The sequence below is a fragment of the Myxine glutinosa genome, chromosome 4 (assembly GCF_964187855.1).
Source record: "Myxine glutinosa chromosome 4, kmMyxGlut1.1, whole genome shotgun sequence".
Classification (NCBI taxonomy): Eukaryota; Metazoa; Chordata; class Myxini; order Myxiniformes; family Myxinidae; genus Myxine; species Myxine glutinosa.
In genome coordinates, this window is record NC_136264.1 from 132,929,733 (window position 1) to 132,941,737 (window position 12,005).

The window sequence follows — 12,005 nt, forward strand, 5'->3', positions numbered from 1 at the left end:
AATGGTAGTGAGGAGAGGAACCTGGTGAGTGAAATGGTAGTGAGGAGAGGAACCTGGTGAGTGAAATGGTAGTGAGGAGAGGAACCTGGTGAGTGAAATGGTAGTGAGAAGCGGAACCTGGTGAGTGAAATGATAGTGAGGAGAGGAACCTGGTGAGTGAAATGGTAGTGAGGAGAGGAACGTGGTGAGTGAAATGGTAGTGAGGATAGGAACGTGGTGAGTGAAATGGTAGTGAGGATAGGAACGTTGTGAGTGAAATGGTAGTGAGGATAGGAACGTTGTGAGTGAAATGGTAGTGAGGATAGGAACGTTGTGAGTGAAATGGTAGTGAGGATAGGAACGTTGTGAGTGAAATGGTAGTGAGGATAGGAACGTAGTGAGTGAAATGGTAGTGAGGATAGGAACGTTGTGAGTGAAATGGTAGTGAGGATAGGAACGTAGTGAGTGAAATGGTAGTGAGGATAGGAACGTTGTGAGTGAAATGGTAGTGAGGATAGGAACGTAGTGAGTGAAATGGTAGTGAGGATAGGAACGTTGTGAGTGAAATGGTAGTGAGGATAGGAACGTAGTGAGTGAAATGGTAGTGAGGATAGGAACGTTGTGAGTGAAATGGTAGTGAGGATAGGAACGTAGTGAGTGAAATGGTAGTGAGGATAGGAACGTGGTGAGTGAAATGGTAGTGAGGATAGGAACGTGGTGAGTGAAATGGTAGTGAGGATAGGAACGTAGTGAGTGAAATGGTAGTGAGGATAGGAACGTAGTGAGTGAAATGGTAGTGAGGATAGGAACGTTGTGAGTGAAATGGTAGTGAGGATAGGAACGTGGTGAGTGAAATGGTAGTGAGGATAGGAACGTAGTGAGTGAAATGGTAGTGAGGATAGGAACGTAGTGACTGAAATGGTAGTGAGGATAGGAACGTAGTGAGTGAAATGGTAGTGAGGATAGGAACGTTGTGAGTGAAATGGTAGTGAGGTTAGGAACGTGGTGAGTGAAATGGTAGTGAGGATAGGAACGTAGTGAGTGAAATGGTAGTGAGGATAGGAACGTAGTGAGTGAAATGGTAGTGAGGATAGGAACGTGGTGAGTGAAATGGTAGTGAGGATAGGAACGTGGTGAGTGAAATGGTAGTGAGGATAGGAACGTAGTGAGTGAAATGGTAGTGAGGATAGGAACGTAGTGAGTGAAATGGTAGTGAGGATAGGAACGTGGTGAGTGAAATGGTAGTGAGGATAGGAACGTAGTGAGTGAAATGGTAGTGAGGATAGGAACGTGGTGAGTGAAATGGTAGTGAGGATAGGAACGTAGTGAGTGAAATGGTAGTGAGGATAGGAACGTGGTGAGTGAAATGGTAGTGAGGATAGGAACGTAGTGAGTGAAATGGTAGTGAGGATAGGAACGTAGTGAGTGAAATGGTAGTGAGGATAGGAACGTGGTGAGTGAAATGGTAGTGAGGATAGGAACGTTGTGAGTGAAATGGTAGTGAGGATAGGAACGTAGTGAGTGAAATGGTAGTGAGGATAGGAACGTGGTGAGTGAAATGGTAGTGAGGATAGGAACGTAGTGAGTGAAATGGTAGTGAGGATAGGAACGTGGTGAGTGAAATGGTAGTGAGGATAGGAACGTAGTGAGTGAAATGGTAGTGAGGATAGGAACGTAGTGAGTGAAATGGTAGTGAGGAGAGGAACCTGGTGAGTGAAATGGTAGTGAGAAGCGGAACCTGGTGAGTGAAATGGTAGTGAGAAGCGGAACCTGGTGAGTGAAATGATAGTGAGGAGAGGAACCTGGTGAGTGAAATGGTAGTGAGGAGAGGAACGTGGTGAGTGAAATGGTAGTGAGGAGAGGAACCTGGTGAGTGAAATGGTAGTGAGGAGAGGAACGTAGTGAGTGAAATGGTAGTGAGGAGAGGAACATGCTGAGTGAAATGGTAGTGAGGAGAGGAACGTAGTGAGTGAAATGGTAGTGAGGAGAGGAACGTAGTGAGTGAAATGGTAGTGAGGAGAGGAACCTGGTGAGTGAAATGGTAGTGAGGAGAGGAACCTGGTGAGTGAAATGGTAGTGAGGAGAGGAACGTGGTGAGTGAAATGGTAGTGAGTAGAGGAACGTGGTGAGTGTAATGGTAGTGAGGAGAGGAACCTGGTGAGTGAAATGGTAGTGAGGAGAGGAACCTGGTGAGTGAAATGGTAGTGAGGAGAGGAACGTAGTGAGTGAAATGGTAGTGAGGAGAGGAACCTGGTGAGTTAATGGTAGTGAGGAGAGGAACGTAGTGAGTGAAATGGTAGTGAGGAGAGGAACCTGGTGAGTGAAATGGTAGTGAGGAGAGGAACGTGGTGAGTGAAATGGTAGTGAGTAGAGGAACGTGGTGAGTGTAATGGTAGTGAGGAGAGGAACCTGGTGAGTGAAATGGTAGTGAGGAGAGGAACCTGGTGAGTGAAATGGTAGTGAGGAGAGGAACGTAGTTAGTGAAATGGTAGTGAGGAGAGGAACCTGGTGAGTTAATGGTAGTGAGGAGAGGAACGTAGTGAGTGAAATGGTAGTGAGGAGAGGAACGTAGTGAGTGAAATGGTAGTGAGGAGAGGAACATGCTGAGTGAAATGGTAGTGAGGAGAGGAACGTTGTGAGTGAAATGGTAGTGAGGTTAGGAACGTGGTGAGTGAAATGGTAGTGAGGATAGGAACGTAGTGAGTGAAATGGTAGTGAGGATAGGAACGTTGTGAGTGAAATGGTAGTGAGGATAGGAACGTGAGTAGTGTAATAATGTTGCTTCTGGGACACCTCCGTTTAACATGGGAAATCCCTATCTAATGTCATTTACCCCCTTGTCTTTTTCAAAAATCATAAACACCTCTATTTCTCCCACCCTCATCTTTATGAACCTTTTGTCTGTAGTACCTATCCTTAATGTTGTTCATTAGACCACTCAAACACTACAAATATTTGTTTTCTCTTATAGACCTATCATCCTTCTTCTACATATCATCTGGCAGATTAATCTTTGACCCATTCACTTCCATATTAATTCTTTCCCTCCCTCATTGCCCCTAAACACCTATATTTCTCTCACCCTGTTCTTTACGAACCTTCTAACCTTTTGACATGTTATCCTTATTCATTAGACCACTTAAACACCTGTGATCCTTCTGACCTCATGGACCTTTTAACCTTTTACTCTTAATATCATCTGGTGAATATAACCCACTCAAACAACGACCCTACAAATATTTGTTTATGCGTGGGAAATAATTTAATTCTCCTACAACTCTCTTCACCATCTAATATATTAACAAAAAATATGTTTGAGTTTGGTTCTTTATTAAGATATTTTAACTGAGCTAAGATAAAATGGTAAACCTCCCTCAATGTTCTTGTTTGAGCGCCTCCAGTGCCACATACCATTTTTTGGTAAGCCCCGCCCACTTTTTGGCAAACCACGCCCATTTTACTAAGCCCCGCCCACTTTTTGTTAAGCCACGCCCACTTTTTTACTAAGCCCCGCCCACTTTTGCTAAGCTCCTCCCACTTTTGCTAAGTCCCACCCACTTTATAAACTCTTCAGCATTGTATCATTTCCAGGTAATACATAACATCATTTTCAGGGAATTTCCATCACATCATTTCCAGTTAAGACACGCCCAGGGAATTTCCACAGGAAATGACACACACCCAGCCCTTCTTATAAAAGGCACCGACCACACAGGCTTTTTCAAACACGCTTTCTGCTTCACTTGAGAATGGACTCCTATGCCGAAATGGAATGGGATAACTTTGCTATTCCTTGGAGTCCTACTACCTGTGTAGCGCTCAACCTTCAGATTGATGAACTGGACTCGAACCTCTTGTCGATGGAGGAAATTGTATCTGAGCTACGAAATGAAAATTCTACTTTTAACACAACTTGGGATAAAGTTATTTTTTTGTTTGAAGATCTTTTGAACAACCAAGACCCACAGAACGAGTTCTACCTTGATGACCCAGCCAAAGAGTTATACCTTGGAGATCCACAAAATCCTGAAAAAGAGTTCTACCATGATGATACTTATTGTGAGTTATCAAAACAAAACCCACTGAACGAGTTCTACCTTGATGACCCAGCCAAAGAGTTATACCTTGGAGACTCACTAAATTTGGGAAAAACAAATTATGAGGTCTGCCTAGATGGTTCTAACTGTGGAGCCTACCTTGGAGACTCACTAAATTTGGGAAAAACAAATTATGAGGTTTGCCTAGATGGTTCTAACTGTGGAGCCTACCTTGGAGACTCACTGAATTTGGGAAAAACAAATTATGAGGTCTGCCTAGATGGTTCTAACTGTGGAGCCTACCTTGGAGACTCACTAAATTTGGGAAAAACAAATTATGAGGTCTGCCTAGATGGTTCTAACTGTGGAGCCTACCTTGGAGACTCACTAAATTTGGGAAAAACAAATTATGAGGTTTGCCTAGATGGTTCTAACTGTGGAGCCTACCTTGGAGACTCACTAAATTTGGGAAAAACAAATTATGAGGTCTGCCTAGATGGTTCTAACTGTGGAGCCTACCTTGGAGACTCACTAAATTTGGGAAAAACAAATTATGAGGTCTGCCTAGATGGTTCTAACTGTGGAGCCTACCTTGGAGACTCACTAAATTTGGGAAAAACAAATTATGAGGTCTGCCTAGATGGTTCTAACTGTGGAGCCTACCTTGGAGACTCACTAAATTTGGGAAAAACAAATTATGAGGTCTGCCTAGATGGTTCTAACTGTGGAGCCTACCTTGGAGACTCACTAAATTTGGGAAAAACAAATTATGAGGTTTGCCTAGATGGTTCTAACTGTGGAGCCTACCTTGGAGACTCACTAAATTTGGGAAAAACTAATTATGAGGTCTGCCTAGATGGTTCTAACTGTGGAGCCTACCTTGGAGACTCACTAAATTTCATAAAATTAGGAAAAGAGTTTTACCTTGGAGACTTTGAAAACTGGTTTCGTTTTGGAGACTCGGAATGGGGGTTTTGTTTTGATGACTCGGAATGTGATACCTATCTTGGAGGCTCAACAGGAATGTGGTTATACCTTGGGAACTTGGAAAGTTGGTTTTATTTTGGAGACTCTACCTGTGGGGTTCCTCTTGGAGACTCTTTGGATTCTAAAGCAATGAACAATGTTCTTTATTTAATGACGCTTGATTTAAGCAATATCAAGAAAGTTCGAGGAAGAAAATGCTGGAAAATTCTTTCTTCCCATTTCTACTTCTTCAAACTTAAAAGCCTTGAAAGACAGAATTGGAGGAAGAGGAAAAAAAAAAAAAGAAATACGTATTTAAAAAAGAAGAAAAGAAAGATTATGTTAGGGTTTGGGTGGGATTTTGAATGTGAGGGTTAGGGATGGGGTTGGGTTAGGGTTGGGATTTTGAATGTGAGGGTTAGGGTTGGGGTTGGGTTAGGGATGGGGTTGGGTTAGGGATGGGGTTGGGTTAGGGATGGGTTGGGTTAGGGTTGGGATTTTGAATGTGAGGGTTAGGGTTGGGGTTGGGTTAGGGATGGGATTGGGTTAGGGTTGGGATTTTGAATGTGAGGGTTAGGGATGGGTTGGGTTAGGGATGGGGTTGGGTTGGGTTAGGGATGGGGTTGGGTTAGGGTTGGGGTTGGGTTAGGGATGGGGTTGGGTTAGGGATGGGGTTGGGTTAGGGATGGGGTTGGGTTAGGGATGGGGTTGGGTTAGGGATGGGGTTGGGTTAGGGATGGGTTGGGTTAGGGATGGGTTTGGGTTAGGGATGGGGTTGGGTTAGGGCTTGGGTTGGGTTAGGGTTTGTATATTATTATGACTCACTCGCACATACACACACACACAAAAGTTAAGCCCCAACTAAAAAGTTGTGGGATTCTGTGTTTGGGGTTCACAGATTTAAAAACGTATCCCCATTATACACACACAAAAGTTAAGCCCCAACTAAAAAGTTGTGGGATTCTGTGTTTGGGGTTCACAGATTTAAAAACGTATCCCCATTATACACACACAAAAGTTAAGCCCCAACTAAAAAGTTGTGGGATTCTGTGTTTGGGGTTCACAGATTTAAAAACGTATCCCCATTACATTTTATTTATTTATTTATTATTTTCAAGGGTATTATCTGCTTACTTGTGTTTTTTGTAATTCTTGTGAGTAAAATGAACCCAAGATTTCTTCTCCATTTAAATCATATAATTTGTAGGTCCAAGGGACTGTATCCATTACATCAATGATTTTAAATAATTCACGAGTCCATTTTTGTGTATAACCTTTCTCAAAATGACTTTTCCATTTGTATATTCTTACAATATCACCAACTTTAAACTTGGGCTTTCTCAAATTAATCTCCTTTTCATATTCTAATTTTGTAAATGTTTCTGATGGTTTTGATTGTGTTGATGAATGAACTGTATTATTGTAATTATCTACAATATCCTGAATTAAATACACCCATTTTTGAGAACCGAGTTGTGTGAATTTTTTATATAATTTCTCTTTTAAAGTACGATTAAAACGCTCAATAACAACTGCCTTTCCTTCATTAAAGGTGCTGTATAATTTAATACCCTTCCCCTTAAGAAATTTCATGAATATTTTGTTATAGAACTCTGTTCCCTCATCAGTCCATAACTTCTTTGGTTTCCTTTTATCCCGATCAAATATTAGCTTAAAGGCTAACATTAAAGTATCACCCCTTTTATTTTTTAAAGGGACAACCCAGGTAAATCTACTCCTCAAATCAATAACGGTTAAAGCATACCTGTATCCCCTGTCATTATTCAATTCAATTAAATCAGCGGACCATATGTGGTCAGTGTATTTAGAATAAACCTTCCTTCTTTTAAACTTTGTGATTATAGGTTTGTGTAATTCTTCAGCCAAAAGCTCCTCAGTCTTGATGGCATCATTAGAGCCTAATAGTTTTTTGAGGAATAACCAAGACCAAGTTTCAATTTAGCATTTATCAAATTTCTCACAATAAACCTATCAACTTTCTCTCTCAACGTTGGATTTTGTATCAAAGACAAATTATACAACATTTCGCTGTCGGCTTTATGTTTTTCAGTCAACGTAGTGGTTTTCCCATAAGCAATATCATGCTTCATACACACTTCGTCAACCCTATTTGTAGGTTTAGACCAAGGTTTAGGATTGTCAGCCTCATCTAATCTTTTATCCAAGTTTGTTCCTGGACCACAGAAAGAATACCCTGGAAGGTGTAATTCCCCTGGAATTCCAGTTGTTGTAAATTTACTTCCTGACAGAAACTTTTGTATGTCTCCTCCTCTTTTAGGAGAGATGAATTGGCACTTTTTAGAGCCACATACTTGACATATTCCTTTTTGATAAACTCTATTATTTTTAGCTTTAACATAAGAGATATTTTTAGATTTAGTTTTCTTTTTACATTTGAGACAATAACTCATATTTATTTATCAGAAAAATTCCGACAGAGTATCAAAACCTTTTTGGTTTTCAACATATACATTTCAATCTTTATTTTTAAAACATAAAGAATCCTAAGGAATGCCTTCACTCTCTCCTCCATTTATTTACAAATAAAAACTAACTAAAGTCAATGACACCAACATCATCAATCACATAATCTTTTCCTTCTTCTTCTTCTTCTTCTTCACCACTTTCTCGTTTAAATCTCTGAAATTGAAGACATTGACGTTCTTATTTTTGAAACCATTATCTTCATAAGAGTTGTTAATTCTTTAATTTCCTCTTCGGTGCGTTGAGATTGATTTATTTGCTTTAATACACTCAATCTTTTATGAATCTCAGTGATTTCCATCTTTTTATATTTTTCCTCCCTCTCTCTTTGCTCCCTCTCCTCCTCCTCCATTTTCTCCCTCTCCCTTTCCTCCTTCTCCTTTTTCTCTCTTTCCTCCTTCTCCCTTTTCTCCCTTTCCTCCTTCTCCTTTTTCTCCCTCTCCTCCTTCTCCTCCTTTTTCTCCCTCTCCTCCTTCTCCTCCCTCTCCCTTTCCTCCTTCTCCTTTTTCTCTCTTTCCTCCTTCTCTTCTTCAACTCCTTCCTCATCCCTTGCTACCCTTGAGTTTGAACCCCAAAGAATATTATACATATACTCATCTGGATTTTGAGATATTCTTGTATCTATAATTATTTTTCTCATAATAGGATACCAATAAGATTTGTTGACGATTTCTAAAAGAGTTTTATATTTCATAACTTTGAGAAGTTCATTTTTATTTAATATTTTAAACAAGTCTCTATTTGTGGGTTTAACAATATCAGTATAAGGCCAGTTTTTTATGACAAAATTCCCATGTATATGCTCCAAATCATAAGGTATGTAATACCGAGCACCCTTTTCTTGTAGGTATCCTTGAATACAAAAATTATAATTCTCTTGTAGTCTTCTTCCTGCCATTTATGTATCAGAAATATATGTGAGATTAATATTATGACAGGTAATACCACCCCATCTTCCCACTACCAAATCGGTTTGTATTCCTCGGCTTTCTATCCTTATCTCATTACCTTCCTTCTTTGTCATGCGAACCATCGCTATACTATCATATATTTTTATTTTCTTAAAATCACGTATTTGTTGTTTACTAATTGTACTTCCACATAAATCCTTATCTTCACCAAGTGGATAATATTCTTCTTTACGAGACTGATTTAAATCATGTAGGTCTTCTATGTTTATTGAAAAAGACCAATTATACCCTAAATCAGGCATATCATACCCCCATTTATTAATTCGCATATTAACTAAATGTCCTTCTTTATAAAATTCAATTGTAAGCAGGTAGTTAAATTCAATGAGGAAAGGTGTATGGTCAGTATAACCAGGTGTTGTGGTTGTAAATTTTACTTCTTTCACAAAACGTGCTGTTTTCTTTAAAAATATATATTGTGATAAATCACTTAATCTAATTAAGTCATTCGCATCTGTAGGGTTTGGATAATTGATTAATTTATAAGTATTCTTCATATTAATATTTTTACTTACACTATATTTTTGTCGTTCAGCCTGTGCCTTTGTATAATAATTTGATAAATCAATATCCTGAGAGGATTTTCCAAAGATAGAACCATCTTTTCCAACATAAGTCATTTATATTAGATTAAAAATGATATCATAAAACTTTTCATTATTGTTGAGTTGAAATAATACATATAAACATAATTGACCACAACATTTAGAATTAATTTCTTGAACTTGAAATGTTTGATAAACACCATTCTGTAAGAATTGTATTACTTCAACAGGTGGTGGCATACCATAACTATCAAAATAATATTTATCCTGACTATTATGAATACAAACCCAATGAGAACCATTCTGTGTGTCTAAATTCATAATAATATTCTTTGTATTCTTATTTATATGTATTAATTCATCTCTCATACAGATTACCACATTATCAATTTTTAGTGTTTTACAATACTTGGCTAGTTCTATATTTGACGTTGTATTCTTTCCAAATTGTTTAAACCATTTATCCATTTATTTATGAGAAAGATACAATCCATTACCCCGTTTAGTTAGTTTAACACCCGCTTGAGCGATAGAGGAAAGCATATCACCAACCAACAATCTAGCTTTATCAGGTAGACTTTCAAGTTTTTGAGCAAAATCTACAATTACACCACTTCCACTAATTTGTTTCTCCAACTCCTTGTTATGTCTTTCCAATTCTTTTTGAGCTTTTAGTTGTGCCTTCCTTTCGTTAGCAGTTTTTACCGCTGCTGAAATACCACCAGTCAATGCTCCCGCCGCACTTAAACCAGCAAATAAAGGAATTAGAAACGGGAGAAATCCTCCTCTTGACTCGTCTATTGAATATTTCTTTAACATAGGTTTCGTCATTTTAATTTTAAGTGATCCAACATCATTTAGTGTTTTTACTTGTGTGTGTGTGAGTAAAACATCAATTCTTACAGCTCCTTTTCTTTGAATTGTATTAACATTAATAATACAAGGCTTTTGATTTTGAATACAAGATGTTAATTTATTAAGATTGATTTGATTAACATATACCCCAACCATTTATTTATGAGAAAAAACCTATGTGATATTAATCATAACACCATTATCTGTATTAATCTGTAATTCTGTTTCCTCCAAAAGCAAACAATAAGCATCAACTTCTTCATTCTCCCCTCTTTCAATGTATAGAGAAGTATCCACTCGATTAGACTTTATAGTTTCCTTTTGAGAACTCAGGTCAATTGCGTAGATTGTATATAAACCTTTAAATGCAACCATATCCAAAATAGGATCATTATTACCATTACTTTCACACACCTTTTGGTAGGACTTGTAGGCTTCCGCATAATCATTTTTTTCCCAATCAATTTCCAATCTATCTCGCGGATAAAATGTGCCATCAAGAGAAACCCGAAGTTGTTTCACCTTAGCATTATCACTCAGCGCATTATTCTTATTAGTACCGTCCTCTCCATCTGGTTTTTTAAAAATGAGCCAGAGGTATCGTGGCTTTCCTTGAAGAACACCCAAATTCCAAGTGTAGGTAGTGTGTTCCAGTTTAACGTGTTGACATCTTCTTTTAAGGTATGATACATTTAGCGGTTTCTTTGAGTTAAGTCTTCTATTTAACATCTCTTCCGTTTTAAGATTAGGAGTATATTCACTGATATACCAACACAAATCATTAATAACAAATTTATTGTTGTCTCCAAAAGCATTTTCATCCCCAAAAAGCAACCTATTTACATTATCATTCCTTTGTAGTTGAAATCTAATTTTAAGACCATACAAAACTTTATCATAATCGCAAAATCCAAATATACCTTTAAGAGGTACTGCTACGGTAAAACTATTCACTGCTTTTGTTTCATCATTATACATTGACTTCCTTTGACTATAACCAGGGTCTGCGTTTGTACCCGTTGACATATCAGGAATAAAACCTTCAACAGCTCCCTTACCCATTCTATCACTAAACGAATATAGTGTAAATTTCATCATTTCAGATGTAGCAGAGACATAATCAACCGCTTCAACCTCTTGTGTTCCAATATACAGGCGGACACTGTCAAACATTTTCCAGAAGAAATCATTTACGAGTGTAGCATTAGTATTATTCGCAGCCTTAGTGAATTTAAATTTACACAGCAAGAAACTATCAGCTATATTCAAGTAAGTTTGTTGATTATTTATTTCAAAACTTTTTGTTCCGTTTGAATTCCAGTCTGTTCCTGTTATAGCATTTACCTTAAAATAGTCTTCCTTTTTAGTGGAGTTTGAAATGATAATCGTATCATCCAAATCATAGATACTATCAATCGCTTCCATACTTGTATTTATATAGCATTAAAATTGTTGAAACCCTGACCCAAGTATTTTAATGATTTTTTGTCGTTCTTGTGAAGATAGTTGAGTTTTACCTTTTTTTATTTCTTTGATTGCTTGTAATTTATGAGACTCCTTTTGAGCATCTTTTATACTCTTTATAGCACCCGCAACGGAGCCCACGGCAGAAGCAGTTGAACCAATTAGGTCTTTATGTTTAAGGATGGTTGAACCAATACCCATTAGAGTATCAATTATCCCATCTCCTTTATTTCGAAATTGATGACCTACACCTCGTTGTCTCTTAGGTTTATAGTATCCTCTACCCACATACCTTGTATAGTCTGGTGAAAGGAACATGCCCTCCCCTGTAATTATTTTATATTTTCCCAACTCGTGTTTTCTCACAATAACCATTATTTATTTATTGAAAAACTTCACGTAGGTGAATTCTGATGGATATAATTTCATCATTAAAGGATATCATACGATTATCTTGGTCGGTTATCCTAAAATTTACTCTGTATATGGTTTTTCCTGACACAGGTAAATAGACAAGATTTTTTGGTTCCATATTAAATTTATAACCAATCGGGGTTGAGTATGCACTGAATGAAAATATTGTATTTGTTCTTATTCCATCGTTATAAGCACCATCAATCAAATCACAATGAATTAATACTGAATTTATACCGGAGGATATTTGGATAACATTATCACTGTAA